The sequence below is a fragment of the Vanessa cardui genome, chromosome 7 (genome assembly GCF_905220365.1).
Source record: "Vanessa cardui chromosome 7, ilVanCard2.1, whole genome shotgun sequence".
NCBI lineage: Eukaryota > Metazoa > Arthropoda > Insecta > Lepidoptera > Nymphalidae > Vanessa > Vanessa cardui.
Window position 1 is genome coordinate 12073218 of NC_061129.1, and position 15366 is coordinate 12088583.

Below are 15366 nucleotides of genomic sequence, written 5' to 3' on the forward strand. Positions count from 1 at the left end.
AGAATTTTCATTATTACGAAAAAACTGCTACGTAGAGAATTTTTTTTTGTTGTACAATTGAAGTTATTTCGTATAAAAACCGCTTCAGACTCGACAACGTAGCAAGTTTCAATGACAAACGTTATTATGAGGCTAAATTAGCAAAAAATGGGTTCGTGACAAAAAAATGTCCAATGGCTCTTGCACTAACAACGAGTTGTACGTGCACTCGTATAATTCTAGTTAGACTGCAGTACAACTGAGTTTATGTACTTGTAATTTTGTAACGATATGTTTTAAGCTAGTTTTTAAATTGTAAAACTTACATGTAACTATAAAATTATCTGAACCGAACAAAAGTATCACGGCCGTGTCGTTCATCGTTAAAAATATACATTTTATAAAATATTAAACTAACATCGAATGTAACAAATCGCTTTGAATGACTAATAAGTTAATCTCTCGATACAAAATGATAAGTTTCAAGTGTTAGTTAGTTTCGATCAAAATATTTCAAATAATATGTTGTAGAATTATATTTCATTTATAACAATGTACGAACAAGCAAACTCATATTTTTAGTGATTTTATCGAATGATAGATTACTGTTAAATTGATTGCTTTGCGTTTGTATGGCTCAGTAGTAACATCTATGACAATAACTATTTTCCTCATACTTACGTCGTATCTAATATAAAAAATCATGGTCCTTACCATGATAACGATACATTTGAAGACAGTCTATGTAACCATTCTATGTAAAAAAATGTTAATTAAAATTTAGAAAATATGAAAATAAGAAATCGAATAGGATGTTTATTTTAAATTTATATGTTTTACAAGATTTTTTATTAATTCAGTCGTATTTCAAGATTTTGTTAATCGCCCGCAATGAGAAATTTATAAATTACATAACTTTATTAAAAAAATAATTTGTTTAGATTAAGTGAGATAAAATCCAAGTAAAATATTAATGAAAAACATGCACTTGTTTTATGTAAATTGTTATCTTGGTGGTAGGCTCTATGCCCGTCTAGTTGGGTACTGACATTACATATTCTACCTCCTAACAGTGATGTATTGTTATATTCCGACTTGAAGGGTGAGTGAGTGAGTTGGTGGTGTATTGGTGATGTAACTTTAATATTTTTACGGTGGCAATGTCATTTGGCGGTGGTGACCACTTTCCGAAAGTTGGCTTATTTTTCCGTTCACTCAGCAATTTATATATATAAAAAAGAAAAAAATACAATATGTTTAAAATATGTACATGTTTATCAATAAATTATCTTATATTTGACTTGACTATAACGAAGCTCAATGTCAATACAGCGAATTGAAAAAAAAACCTAGGACGAAACATGTGAATCCTAGTTTTATCATTATCAGTTATCTAGACCCTAGTCTACATCCAATCTTGCCTATATAGGTGTGACTTAAGATGTAAAGAAATTCGATTATCATAAACAAATGTCAACCTGACATACGAATTAAGCCTGCCTTGTTACTATTCTTTGCCTTTAACTGTCCCTGTATAGAAAATTCCATACCATGAAGTAAGTAAATTATGGATTTCACGTGTTTGCACTTAAATTCTTCCCTATTTCGCGTGTTCGTTATTTTTGACTCTATATATGTCGATCTTTAAGTTTTTGAATACTTTTACTTCTTCAAATTGATCACGGTATTCATTTGACTTGAATATGTTCTTATAGACTAATTGATTAATCTTTTTACGTTCCCTTTAAAAAACAATGTAAAGTTTAACTTTCGTACTCTGAGAAGTATATATTCTGCCTATATTATAGATATAATTAAAAATATAAATATAATATTCATAATAAACAGGAATTTAGGTTTAGCGCTTCAAAGTAATTTTGATATTTGAAATCATTTAAATTTACTGTCCTTTATTTTTGTAATGTCGACTTTCTCTAGTTTATGTTTAATATTAGGTAATTTATTTTAAAATAACGCACATGTTATTATCGATATCAATGTTCGAAAACCTTACAATGTTAAAGGCAATAAGTCCCTATCATTGCACCCGATAATGTGACTTCTAAGATTAAAAGTACTGTATAAATTTGAATAACTTTTAAATGTTGTTTGAGTCTTTTTGGTTTTGATTAAATTTGTAATAAAAAGAATTTAATTAAAAAAATGCTTGAACAGATTTTCAAAATTATTTATATTTGCTTTATTGTAATCCATATTATTCAAGTTCAGTTCTGATATAAAGATTTCTTTTATTATAGTGTCAATTAGTTTTTATCTGTTGTCCACGACGCTCACGCTTGGCTGCTCATTTGGAACGATGCGGTGTTTTCAGCGTTAAAAATACTTTCGAATATTATTTTTATGGTATTAAAGTTTCAAAAACGATTGGGTTTCGAAGATGACTATTAATAAAAATGGCTTGCAGTGATTCAAAATAATATATTTTAGTAACATTTGCCGTTTAAAATCATTTGAAGTTTCGAAGAAAAATGTTTTATGGTTTAACATAAGTTAAGTTGGTAAATTTTATTATTTGATTTTGCAATCTGTTCAAAAAGATCATTCTCGAAATTAATTAATTAAATTTGTAATTAATTCCTTGTACTCGAGTAACCGAAATTAAATATGTCTGTACTTTAATTGCATTCAATGTAAAGTACAATGTACCGAGATTATCGCAGATGTAGGTTTATTTTTTGAATGTATGTTATTTATTTTATGTTATACATAATTTTATTTCGAGTAATCTTATAATTCAAGCAAAAAATTTAATGTATCTTATGCTACCTAAACATTATAATGTTCAGACATGTCGTACTGAACATGTCCGGCGAGTATTTGTTTTAATTTTGTATTTTCGTATAATTTACACTGACATTGCCAAAGATGAATGTCTTTTCGGACCTTTGAACTAGTGAATAACCAAAACCAAGGTCGTTGGCTTCGTGCCGGTAGCTCATTTACATTATTTAAAATAATTACAGGAACAACTCAATTTAAATATTTTCTAGAAAACTTTAAGATTTTTCAACACGGTTCAGTCGTTCTATTATTTTCTATAAGTCAATATCACCTCTTGAAAGATCATCATATTGTAAAAAGCATTATAATTTCATCTCAAAAACAAAATAAAACGTAGGCTGTATATAACTTTTTCCTTTTAGCAACTGGCCGTTAGATTGCATCTGCGAAAGAGATAATAAAAAGAATTCAAAAACAGAACAGTTGAGCAGCCATCGCGTTTAATAGAGACCGCCAATCGACAGCACGTCGTATTGCGGCATCCGAGACGAGATTTCTAATCGACGTGCGTCACGCGCCGCGTCCTCCGTCCGGAACGAATCGGCCGGAGATAAGCATCGACATCAGCTATGGACATTGGACAACACTGGTTCTTTAGGGCTGTAAACTTTAAAATCGTAAATTGTTTATAGTTGTATCGATTAAAGAACTTAAATGATACATTAATTAAAACATTGGTAACATATAATTTTTGTAACTAAATGATTTTGTTTTTTTGGTGGTTTTGTGGATTCCAGTTACTGGAAACACAACCCTAATATAAACCAATACACGAATATACAAAAAAGCTATCATGTTCCGCGACAAATGGAACCGTAAGCGATGACTTGACGATCTTCAGCATTATTCTCGGGCCGCCGGGAGCGCTACGGGAAACTCGATTATCGTACTTAGCTTAAACACAAATAATAATTTGATGTTGGAAAGATAATTTACCGAACGTTCATTTAAGCGACTGCAGCAGAGTGCTTTCAATTCTTTTAAAGATTTATAGATATCGTTGTGTTTCTAAATATATATCAATGAATGCACGGTAATTATCATTTATTAATCAATTAAATACAAATATCTAACAGTGTATAACGAAGATTCTAAAATAACACAAGTGTTTTTATAATTTAAAGTCACGTGGTTACCAATCTTTCAACTGAAACGCCGTGTAACACTGTCGTGTTAGCATCGAACCAATTAAAGTATAAAAAGTAATAAAAAACAATTCAATGAAGTCCGTACAAGATGATTAACAGACTCTAACAAAGCGTTCGATAGCAATTAATATGAGATATATATGATGATCCGCAGATATTTCGGTTTCTAACACATTTAATTTAGTGTGTTCGCGTTACTTTTGAAATATGACGAATCTAGATCGTTCTCTAAAGTCGGAGCATGAAATTGTGTGCACGAGGCGTATCGGCAATTTGCGTCAGTTTTTTTATCACAGTCACGACAGGCCGGATTCTTCGTGGCGCGGCCAATCGCCGGCTAGAGACGGTGTAATTGGGAGAAACTACGGCCACCACAAATGCTTGAGATTTAACGGCCGCGTCCATTTCACGTAGACCCCTGAAAAGACATCTCTCTCGGCGGTCTCAAGCGGCCCGTTAACGATTAGGACGGGTTCAGGAGGTCTCGTTTAAATTGCTGCTCTATAATGACACGCTCGTCGGTCCAGCAATACGAAGCATAACTGTTTCGGACCTTTTGTCCGGTGATGATTGTTTGAGCGGTGGGTTATCATTTCGTCGCTGGATATTGTGTGGACCACTTTCGCAGGTAACAATGCAACTTTTTGTACGATCCGTTTGTACTGAAGCACATTGTTGATCGCAATTGACGTACTAATAGCGAATTATAACATTTTCTTTGTTTAATTTTTAACTCGTTAATACTGCTAAGCGTGAGCGTTGTTTGCATCTTGTAACGTTTAGGGGTTCGCTATCTAAGCACTTAACATGTATTGTACATTAGTTGTGTTCGGTTAAACTGATTTCGACGTTAACAAAATTAAATTACCACGCTCGTTTCTCGAGTAATTGTTAAGGATTTATATGTGAGTACAATCAGCGTTGTACAACAGGCTTTCTAATCACGAGAACAATAAAATGGCGGCGATGTGCGCTATATAGGTGCTGGAACAACGGATCGTATCGAACTGGAACGCCTACGGTGGTACGGCTTTAAGTTTAACCAGAGCATTTGGCTCTAATATTATGTAGTATTATGTGGTCGACAATGTAACATATTATTTACCTTCAGATCTAGAATTATAATAATATTTTGTATGTTATGGAGTTGTTACAATTCAAATTACCTTCAGCTCAAATTTTACGGAGAATATTTCATGAGATTTTTGTTATAAAGTCAATTGTTTTACGTTTTATTACTGTGAATGTAATATTGCGATTTTATTTTATTTTATGGGAACAACATTTAACGTCGTAATTCGTGTAAAAGAAATTAGGTTATTTCCTTATTGTCGGATCGGTAGTAACCACTTACCACCCACCACCTACGACTAATTTGCGATTTTATTAAATTGAACCTCAAAACATTGAATCACGAAACATTTTTTTTATTTAAAAAAAAGGTACAATAAATTTTCTCAATTGAAAAAATTATGAAAATTACCATAACATAATAATTTTCTTAAATTATTATTATACTAATTAATTGTTTTATCTAAATCTTTTCTTTATTTGGTTATCAGAAAGACCAAAATTGAACAAATGCTTTGTGGCTTCGTAACCACGCGATCTTTACAGCTTTTCACTAATAACACTTAATGTAATTTACCAGTTTATTCCAGCTCGCAGTATTACCCGTACTAAACAATGGTGGCCAAAAGGATATTTAAGGAACAAATTTAAATAAATTAATGTATTGACAGTTGCTTTTCAATAAAAGCCTAATAATTTAATATAGTATAAAGTGTAATATTAATGTACATAATACATATGAACATGTCTTAAAGATAAGCATAAGCTAGTTACAAATGTCTTCAATTATTGCAAAAGGGTTAATAGTTTTTAGTTAGGCGATGTATATATGGCGTTTTAACATTTTGTATTGTGAATTTTTTGGAATTACTGGTGATGGACGTAAGGCATTTTATTTTATGATATAGTAAAAATTGACTATAATATTGCCTCTCATTGGCTTAACGAATAACATATATGGCTGCAGGGAGATCCTGTGTTAAAAGTGATCTGTTTAACGCCGTTAATCAATTATTGAGATTTTTATGATGTATAAATATGTATAGTATATAGCTAGTTTCGTAGTTGATATTGTTTACACTCCTCAGAAACCTCGTAAACGCTTGTTCTGCAACTGAACCCACTCTAGTCGAGAGCGAAGTAATACTGAGTGTGAGTGTTTACGTACTCTATTGCACTCTACTTGCACATCTTGCGTTGTTGGCTCGCTATAAAATTGTCCAAGGAGGTCTTAATACTTATTTATCGATCGATGTTGTTATTGGGGTATTGAGAATAGATACAATATTAATAGAAAAATCTCAATAAGCTGTGAGTGAGTATGAACATTTAATTTATATAAAACCGAATGTAAAGAGTTTGGATTAAAACATATGACTTGGGTAAAAAGAAAAACTTATGATTCAGATTTAAATGAATGAGATATGAACGAATGAATGGTATATTGATATGTAGTTGCATAATTATCGTAAGTTTTGATGATAATATCATACAATTTTATTCGATATTGTTATTTTAATAATCATGATCAAATCGAGATCTAACAGTCGGACGGCGTCAATATGACGATTTAATTTTGAAGTTTTTTTATTTAAAAACGATAACGTATTCCATATCGGTTCAAATTAACGGGAAATTCAAGATATTTGCTTGATTATTTTTAATATCTTATCATATCTACGAATTAGTGTAGGTTCTGATTTCGAAACATGTGCGAGACCCAGATTTGATATACAAACATGAATATTTATCTACGTCAGATATTCTCACTTAAAATAAACAATATTTTTCTTTTATTTATTTTATTTGAAGTAATAAGTATATGTATATTGTGTTTGGTTCGTGAGAAAGTTCATACGTATTAAAGTACATTAAGTCTAGAGATAATTTTTTATTATGATGACTCGGTACAATGTTTATGTAATCTCGTTAAGTATATAAGAATGTAGGTTGTGTATAAATTATTTATTTGACTTGTAGCCATATTATACCTCTAATATGTTTTTAACTTATATTCGTATATAATTAATAATAAAAGAGAGGCATTATAATATGTATCACAGTGTAAAGCTTTGCCTACCTATATTTGTTACCAGTGGAGGATAAGCCTCCCCGTTTGGGTGATTTTTTTTCCAAGATAATTCTTGACCAATTCCACGCGGGCATTATTTGAACATTATCTATCTTTAATTTTAGTTCGAACATACTCGAGGCCTTCATTATAAATAATATAAATAATTCTTATCTAATTAGAAAAATGCTATGGAGCTTATTTCGCCATTCTGTTTTGGTGCGCTGAATACACGCGTGTCGAAATTTCATTACACATGCAGGTTTTCTCACGATGTTATCCTTCAAAACCGACTGCGAGATGAAATCTACACAAATTAAGCACACGAAAATGAATTTATTAAAATTCACGTGCTCTTTCCACTGGACTATCTCAGCTCTGAAATTGATAAATTCAAGACGATTTAATATTGAATTAATTGTATCAATATCTTTGAAGATTGTAGGTTGATTAATAATTGGTTAGGTAGAGTAACCGCGGACTCCACGACGGTCCGACCTACCGCGCCGGTTTAGCTAATGACATGCGGTATTATCTGATAGCAATTAGGACACCCGGTTATTAGTTTCAGGGCCCATTCAATACAAAATAAATTACCTATTATTTCTGTAAATACTGACAGGATACTGTCGATACAAGTGCTTTTTGTATTAATTGACACATTCAAAAAGGATTGTTTGGAACAGATTATAATTTCCATTTAGAAGATAATTATTTTGACAAGACTATAGAACATTCAATCAAAATATATCTAATCGATAAACGGTTTCGAATCGTCATGTAAAATAATTCAATTGAATAAAAAGCTATTAAGTTAGATCTAGATCTAGATTCTAATGGGAAGAACCGGCATTTAAATCGGTTGTTAATATTTTCTCAAATTAAATTATTAACTTACATTTGAATTTGTTTTTAAGAATATAATTATAAATTATTTTCATTGCTTTTAATTATTACTATTAAAAAAATAAAACAAATTATATATCTTGCATTATATGTTTCCATTTCGATAAGCTACGTACAGGCATATACCAACCCAACTTGTTGGCAACATTATATCTCTGTATAACCAAGATGAGGCGCTGACCAAGGTAGCAACCAGTTCTTGGTCCACAGATAATATAATAACAGGGACTCAGAAACCTTTATAAAACAATAATCGAGACTGTAAGTCTATTTTGAACTACGAGTAAATATATTGTAGGAGTTTACATACAAAAGTGCCGTATCAAAGCAAATAAGTTGGCAACACCAATTTAATGTGAGTTATTATAGAACCTTATTGAATATGAATATATATATATATATATTCAAGTAAAAAATGACGTGATACTTTTACCTGACATATTTATCACATATTCTAAAGAACACATTCATTCGCGTTCAGTCAATTCATTTGTCATTCAACGATGATGACCATAAAAGAGTTGAAGACCTTCGTTTCGAGCTTTAGTGCCGATGGTGGCTATTACGATATTATCGTTCCACGTTTTACAGAAGTAGTCGCTAATGTTTGTATCGTAGTGTGTTATTTAGAGAAGTGGACGGCGTAAGATCTTTTGAGAACGCTACAGATAGTGGCTCGGCAAGTTTTGAATTGGACGATAATGATCCGAAGGCATCTTTTACGATATTCATTTATTTTGAATCGACAACAAAAGTACACTATGTTAGTAGATTGAAAATTGTCATACTACGATACTTAGTAGTCGTTCCAATACGCCAACTTAATTGTATTTCTTAATATACATATTTCTTATTCAAAATGCGGTTTCAAGAATAAATTTCAACCCATTATGAGCACTATTGCCACTTGTAATGTATAACGTGGGAGCGGATTGACAATTACCCGTCGAATTTGAATATTCACCTCTCCCTCTGTAACTTAGCCGACGAGTGAGACGGAATACCATATCTTAATTACGAACGGCGGCACTAAATAATTTTGTTCGAATTCACCTGCGTTTTTCAATACAATGAATCAGCGTTACATGACCAAGTTTAATCTGTAAGATAGATGGTTTGAAGTTCAAAGTAGTAGGGTATATTCACATTGGTCGTGTTGCGGTCAGCCTTGACTATGGCCGGACGGAAACGCGCGGCTCTCACGCTGTTATACAATACTTCATGACCAAACAGGTTTCGTTTTACCTAATGCACATTAAAAGTTTATAGGGAAGTGGCCGCTTCTTCGTTATGGTGCATCCTAGATAGTTATAATAATATTTTACTGCTTTGTCTAGTCTTATCTTCACGAAACACCGACACAGGTATAGGTATCTATACACCTACCCCATGGGATTTTAGTATCCTATTTCATCGAACTAAAACGTAATGAAATCTCTTTAGTTGTGTTTAAGAAGTTTAAATTTAAACTTAGAATACAATTATTTTTGATAATATTAAAATAGTTCAAGCATGTAAAGTATTTCAATAAATATAATTAAAATATATTCACACAAGATATTTTAATGACTTTTTTAACGGAAACTTATTAAAGATTATTCTGAGATTTTAATAATTTTATTAATATCGATCAAGGCCTCATCTTTGTACCATGTGCTCAGTAAGCAAGTTCAGCAAGTCCCGGTTTTATCACACCGATCTGGTAATATTATCGTTATATATTAAATGTTAGGACATTATTCTAATGTTCTATTGGTTAAGCCAGTGTAACGACAGCCAAAAGGGACATAACATCTTAGTTTTCAAGATTGGTGACGCATTGGCGATATCTTCCAACTATAGCGCCAATGTCTGTTGGCGATGGTCACCTCTTTCCCCTTTATAAACCTTTTTATATGGTTTAGTATGAATAGGTATCTATACTAAACCAAATAAAAAATCTCATAAAGGAAGTTGGTTACGGTTGGATGCCAATTATTTTATTTTAATTTAAGGTTCCTTTAAAAATTTAATGGTAATTAAATCTCAAACCTGTGTAATTACCAAAAATATGATGGTTTTTTGTAAACAACAACCTCTCGTCCGCGTATACAGGGGGCTTAGGTTTTATGTTAGGCATGAAAAATTATCCTATGATCTTTGGGTTTTCTTTCCTTTGCGGGTAAAGTTAGCTTCCTACCTAATTTTTCCAAATTCAGATTAGTTGTTTCTTAGTGAAAGCGTATCAGACAGACAGCAAAGGGGTACCTTCGCAATTATATATAATATTTTTATAAACGTAATAATATGATGATGTCACAATAATTATTTTGTATTAATTTAAGTTACGTTGTGATTAAAACATTATTTTGGCTCATACATTCGTGGTTTATTTCTCTTGGTTCGTACTCCAGCACTGGAAATACCCTTATAAGTCATTTAACCTGACTTGGGGCGTTCCTATTATTCTAACCAATAGTGAAATGTACACGCGAGCGCTTGGTAATCGGAATAATACCATTTAAATCAAGTCCAGTCTTGAATGTAATTGATTGTAAAACACTTCGCTGTCTTTACCGGCGTGTTATTTTGTATCTGTTTCTATATACACACATATAAATGTATGTTTCTTTGTCCGTTCCGTATTCGTTCTCGTTATATTCATTCGATTGGCTCGAAACTTTACATAGATATCGTTTGTATTCAAGTGAAATATTCCATCATAATATATAAAAAAGTGTGTACATCGTTGTTCCTGGGTACGCCTCTCGAGGTTCGATTCCTGGCCGAGTCAATGTACAAAACGTTCATTAGTTTTTTATGTTGTCTTGCGTCTGAGTGTTTATGGTACCGTCGTTACTTCTGATTTTCCATAACACAAGTGTAAGTTACTTACATTGGGATCAGAGTAATGTCTGTGATGTTGACCAATTTTTTATTATTTTATTATTATTATTAAGTTAAAATCTAATCTCAAAATATTGGATTTTTTTAGTGATGCTGAGTTCATGTTGATTATGTTGATGTTGCAGTTTTTGTATAACATCTGTATACGAAAAGTTAACAGTACCCACTGCATGGCTCTCGGTATACAGTCGCGTACATACGTAAATTACATAGTGGTATATCGAAACGGGCCTCAATTTTAATGGAATTATGCACAGTCATACTATCCATTCCAATACCGTTAACTGAATGACAGTCCGTCCGTTGGATTAGATAGAAACAGATACTTACTAACACGCCATCCGCGTACATCTACCGTATTCTATAAAATTGAAAGCTATTAAGATAAATATTAGGTACAGAATTTTTGTAAGTTTTAAATTGAAAATGAAATCGATGTACTCAAATCCTTCTCTTATGTATCAAGACGACGGTATATCAGGTACAGGGGAAATAATGATCTAGCTTAGTTAGCTTATGTAGAGTACGTACTTATTTCGTTTATGAATTGATGACAAATAGCTCATATGTGAAAGTTATGGAACATTTGTATAAATTATTAAGAAGTTATATTTAATGTTATTGTAAAAATCTACATTGATGACGCTGTAAAGACGATCATTACCTTGATTTCCCCGCTATCAAACATGTATTATAAGTATACAGTTATATCAATAAACGAATCCGTCAAAAAATCATAAATCGAACTTTTTATAAAAACCAATCGCTCCATCCGATTATTACAAGAATCAACATTTGGTCAACGATCTAAAAACAAACCAAACCACACGTTACCTTCACGAGCTCGAATGACTCAACAATGTGACAAAGATTACAGTTGGGGACATTCCAGAATAAACACATTTTCGTCGCAATCACGACCGTAATTATATCGGACAATGCTAGAATCATTTCAGCGTCGGTCACAAAATATATCCACGCAATTAAATATTCATTACCGCTTGAACGGCGACCATTTTCCGTCATTGAGGGCACGTTTTTGGGCAATGCGACGTGTTAAGCTCTGGGCTATAAAGCGATTTCGAACTAGAACGTTAACAACGTACGCCATTAGCTTTGTCATAAATAGACCGACTGAAAAATTATGCAATTTATCTTCCCACGATTGGACCGATCGGATTTGTATGACGCAAACTCAATGCTAATTGACGCTCAAAATATATGTTCCCTGTACGTCTTCGCTCATAATTGCCTTAATAGACAGCGTATAATCATAATCAAACAGAGTTACAAGCGGATTGAAATTGTGGGTCTTATTGAGGCATTGTGCGCGGGAGCGGCGCGGTGATGATTACTAATCAACTTTTGTGTATCGACTGACGGTATTCGTAATGTGATACAATGGAGGCCTAATTGTTTCTCAAACGTTCTGTGTGAAATTAGGCTTCGTGGGATTCACAGGTTGATGTCCGCAATCTTTATTATATTCCATAGATTAAATGTTGTATCGTATAATTAAGCTCAACAAGTAGCCGAGACTCATTAAACCTTAATTAATATATTGACGGTTGAATATGTAATACGAATTAATAATTTAAATTTCGAATTTCTAAATTCAAATGTTAAATAATTTTATTGGAATATCAGAGAGCTCTAGATCCAATAGAATATGTAGTCGCAGGTTCCAGTGGAGGGTAATGAACTTCGTCCCCCACCACACCCCCTAATTATTCTCCCCAGCGACTACCGCGCATTAACCGCCTCTGCGGTTTGGTAAATATCTAAGAAAAACGACCGGAATAGATTATATAAAAACAGTTCTCTTATGGCTGAATATAAAGAGCACTGGCCAAGTAAATCGAATTAATATTTTACGTAAAAAGGTTTTATTTTTCTTTAAATAAATCGCGAGTTATTTTTTGGGAACGTGAATCTAACGAGTTTATATATAAAAAGGCACATTTTTCGAAAAAGGTTTTGCTAGCTCATTTGCCTTTCATAGAACTTATGCACGACGCTTACAATTGCGCGCATATTCATAAGACCATGGCCGCTAGAGCTCTCCAATCTAAGATTTAAGTCCGTGAATGTATGATGCAAAGCGCGGCTAAGCAATGCAGACCTAATTTATTTTAAGCGATCCTCGGTGAGGGAATGCCTCCGTTCCCATCCCATGGTTCCAGGGTCCGTGGGAAACATTCTATCCCCGCCCGCCATTCATTTTTGAGAAAAAACATTCCTAAGTTCAAAGGAAAGGTCACACGACTTCAACATTTGTGTTTAAAAATTTCCACAAGCACGATGATACAATTTCATATCACATTTAAAACAATAAATAATATTATTATTCATGTTATATATATATGGTATGAAATATTATTTTTTTAATTTATATGATTATATGAATCAGGTCAGTGTTCATTTAAAATCACATAATGAATTCAATAATAATTAATTATAAAATCTCGCGAGAGACGAATGGAAAGCGTGACGTATTGAAATAAATTTGACTGATATATCCAATGTGAATAATTAAAATTCAATAACGGAAGATAATTAAAACGATCTCATAAACGATGATTAATACGAGTTTAACTGTTCAATTAATGGTTAATCACGGTTTTACTTTACCCGAGGTACTTGAAAACTTTATCGAAACTCATTACTGTAGTAAAAATAGCGAAATGCATTGTGTATGCATGCTATTAAAATAATTCAGAAATTAATTAAAATAATAACAAATAATTATGATTTCGCTGTTAAAAAAAGTATTAACTAAATGTTAAATTAAGTTTGCAAAATACAGTACAATTTGCAAAATGTAGAGGCATTGTCTTACTAAAAATGCATTGAAATATGTACGGATTCAGAAGAATAGCGTCAATAGCGCAATAGTCATTTGCATGCCATAAATATACCGATGAAAAGCAAGCTTAGGTTGGATATTCTTGGCTTTGATTTAGGCTGATATTGCCACTTCTAACAAAAATATTACCCTCAACTGGATGAGTTTATGCAACATTAACACATACCTAAAAAATTAATTTATGTTGTTACTTAATAATTTATTTATTTTCGGGAAAATGACAATTAAATAAATAAAATCAAAATAGAGTTCCATCGAAATATTTAAAAAATCAAACTCAGAAAGTATTTAATAGTACATATACAGATTATACGATAACGAGCCTTTTTAATTATAAATAGAACAGTTTGTCTTTCATAGAATTCGGTATCACAGACAGGCATCACGGCTCTCATTACGCCCCGGGACAATAGTTTCGGAGCGAAGGATTTACGACTATCTCAACTCTCTATACCGTTGAATGTAATGATACCGCTTTGTTTAATAATACTTAGCTTATAAATCAATGCTATTTTGTATTATGTAACTATATATGTGTTTGATTATATTGTTCTTTATGCATCTATACAGTTTTGATTTTCTAGTTTAAAACCTTGATCAAACTCCGATTAATTTATGTCTAATCTGAACGCTCATTGGTCGTCGTTAACGTCATTGACTACTATCGACCAATGATCATCTAGATAAAAGTCAAATTTTACTTTAATCACTGTTGTTTTTTTTATTATTTTATTCTCCTGTAAAAGGTTTCCGATACAACTGCTTGATTTATAATCACATATATTTGAATCGAAGTTTAGTTTTCAATCTCGTTCGTCTGGCGAAATTGATTCTAATGAAATACTTAGCAATACTGAAATCTTTCTATGTAATTTTTCTTTGAATAATTAATGAAAAAACTAATATTCAATAGAATTACTACTGTTAATTAATTAATATATACTTACAAGTTTCAATTAATCAATAAATATTAATACAGATAAAGTATACCAGAAACAGGTTATCAAAATAGGTGTTAAATTATGATCCTGTCTTAGCAGAATAAACCCACTATAAATAAAGTTTACATCAAGGTATTCGAGGAGAACAGAATAATAGCTCAAAGTAAGGTGGTGACCGCACAATAGACCGAGTTAGATGTACAATAGTCCAACCTAGATATACTGGTTAGATCACGACAGGGTTGCCAGCTATTATTGAAGGAAATAAAGAAATTCTCTTAAGATAGATGAAAAATAGAATTTCAACCCTATGTCGTTACTTTACTTTATTGTTTTAAATTATTATTGCTTTAATGCACGTCTTGTTGATATATTTGTAGTGTTGTATCCGAATAAATTTCTTTTTTTTTCAAATTTTTGCATGTAAACTTACGTTTTGTATCTTTATATCTTCTACACATTAGTCAATCTCTAAGAAATTATGTATTGACGCGTTTTTTCTGTTTGAAGATCATCTCTATCAAGAGTCACAACTTTTGCAGAAACATGATAAATCACTTGTATATTTATGCAAATCAAAAAGGTTATATGCCAATAATAATAACGTATATACATATAATAACCTATATAACCTATATAACATAAATCGTAACTGTATTCCTAGCAACCCTAAACGATAGTGCCGGTTTAATGGGT

General features: G+C 31.9%; 1 long non-coding RNA gene across 1 annotated transcript in view; it reads left to right on the top strand.

Moving 5' to 3' along the window:
* The window catches only part of LOC124531343, a 35080-nt gene that overhangs the window by 705 nt on the left and 19009 nt on the right, over positions 1 to 15366 (top strand). The window lies entirely within an intron of this gene.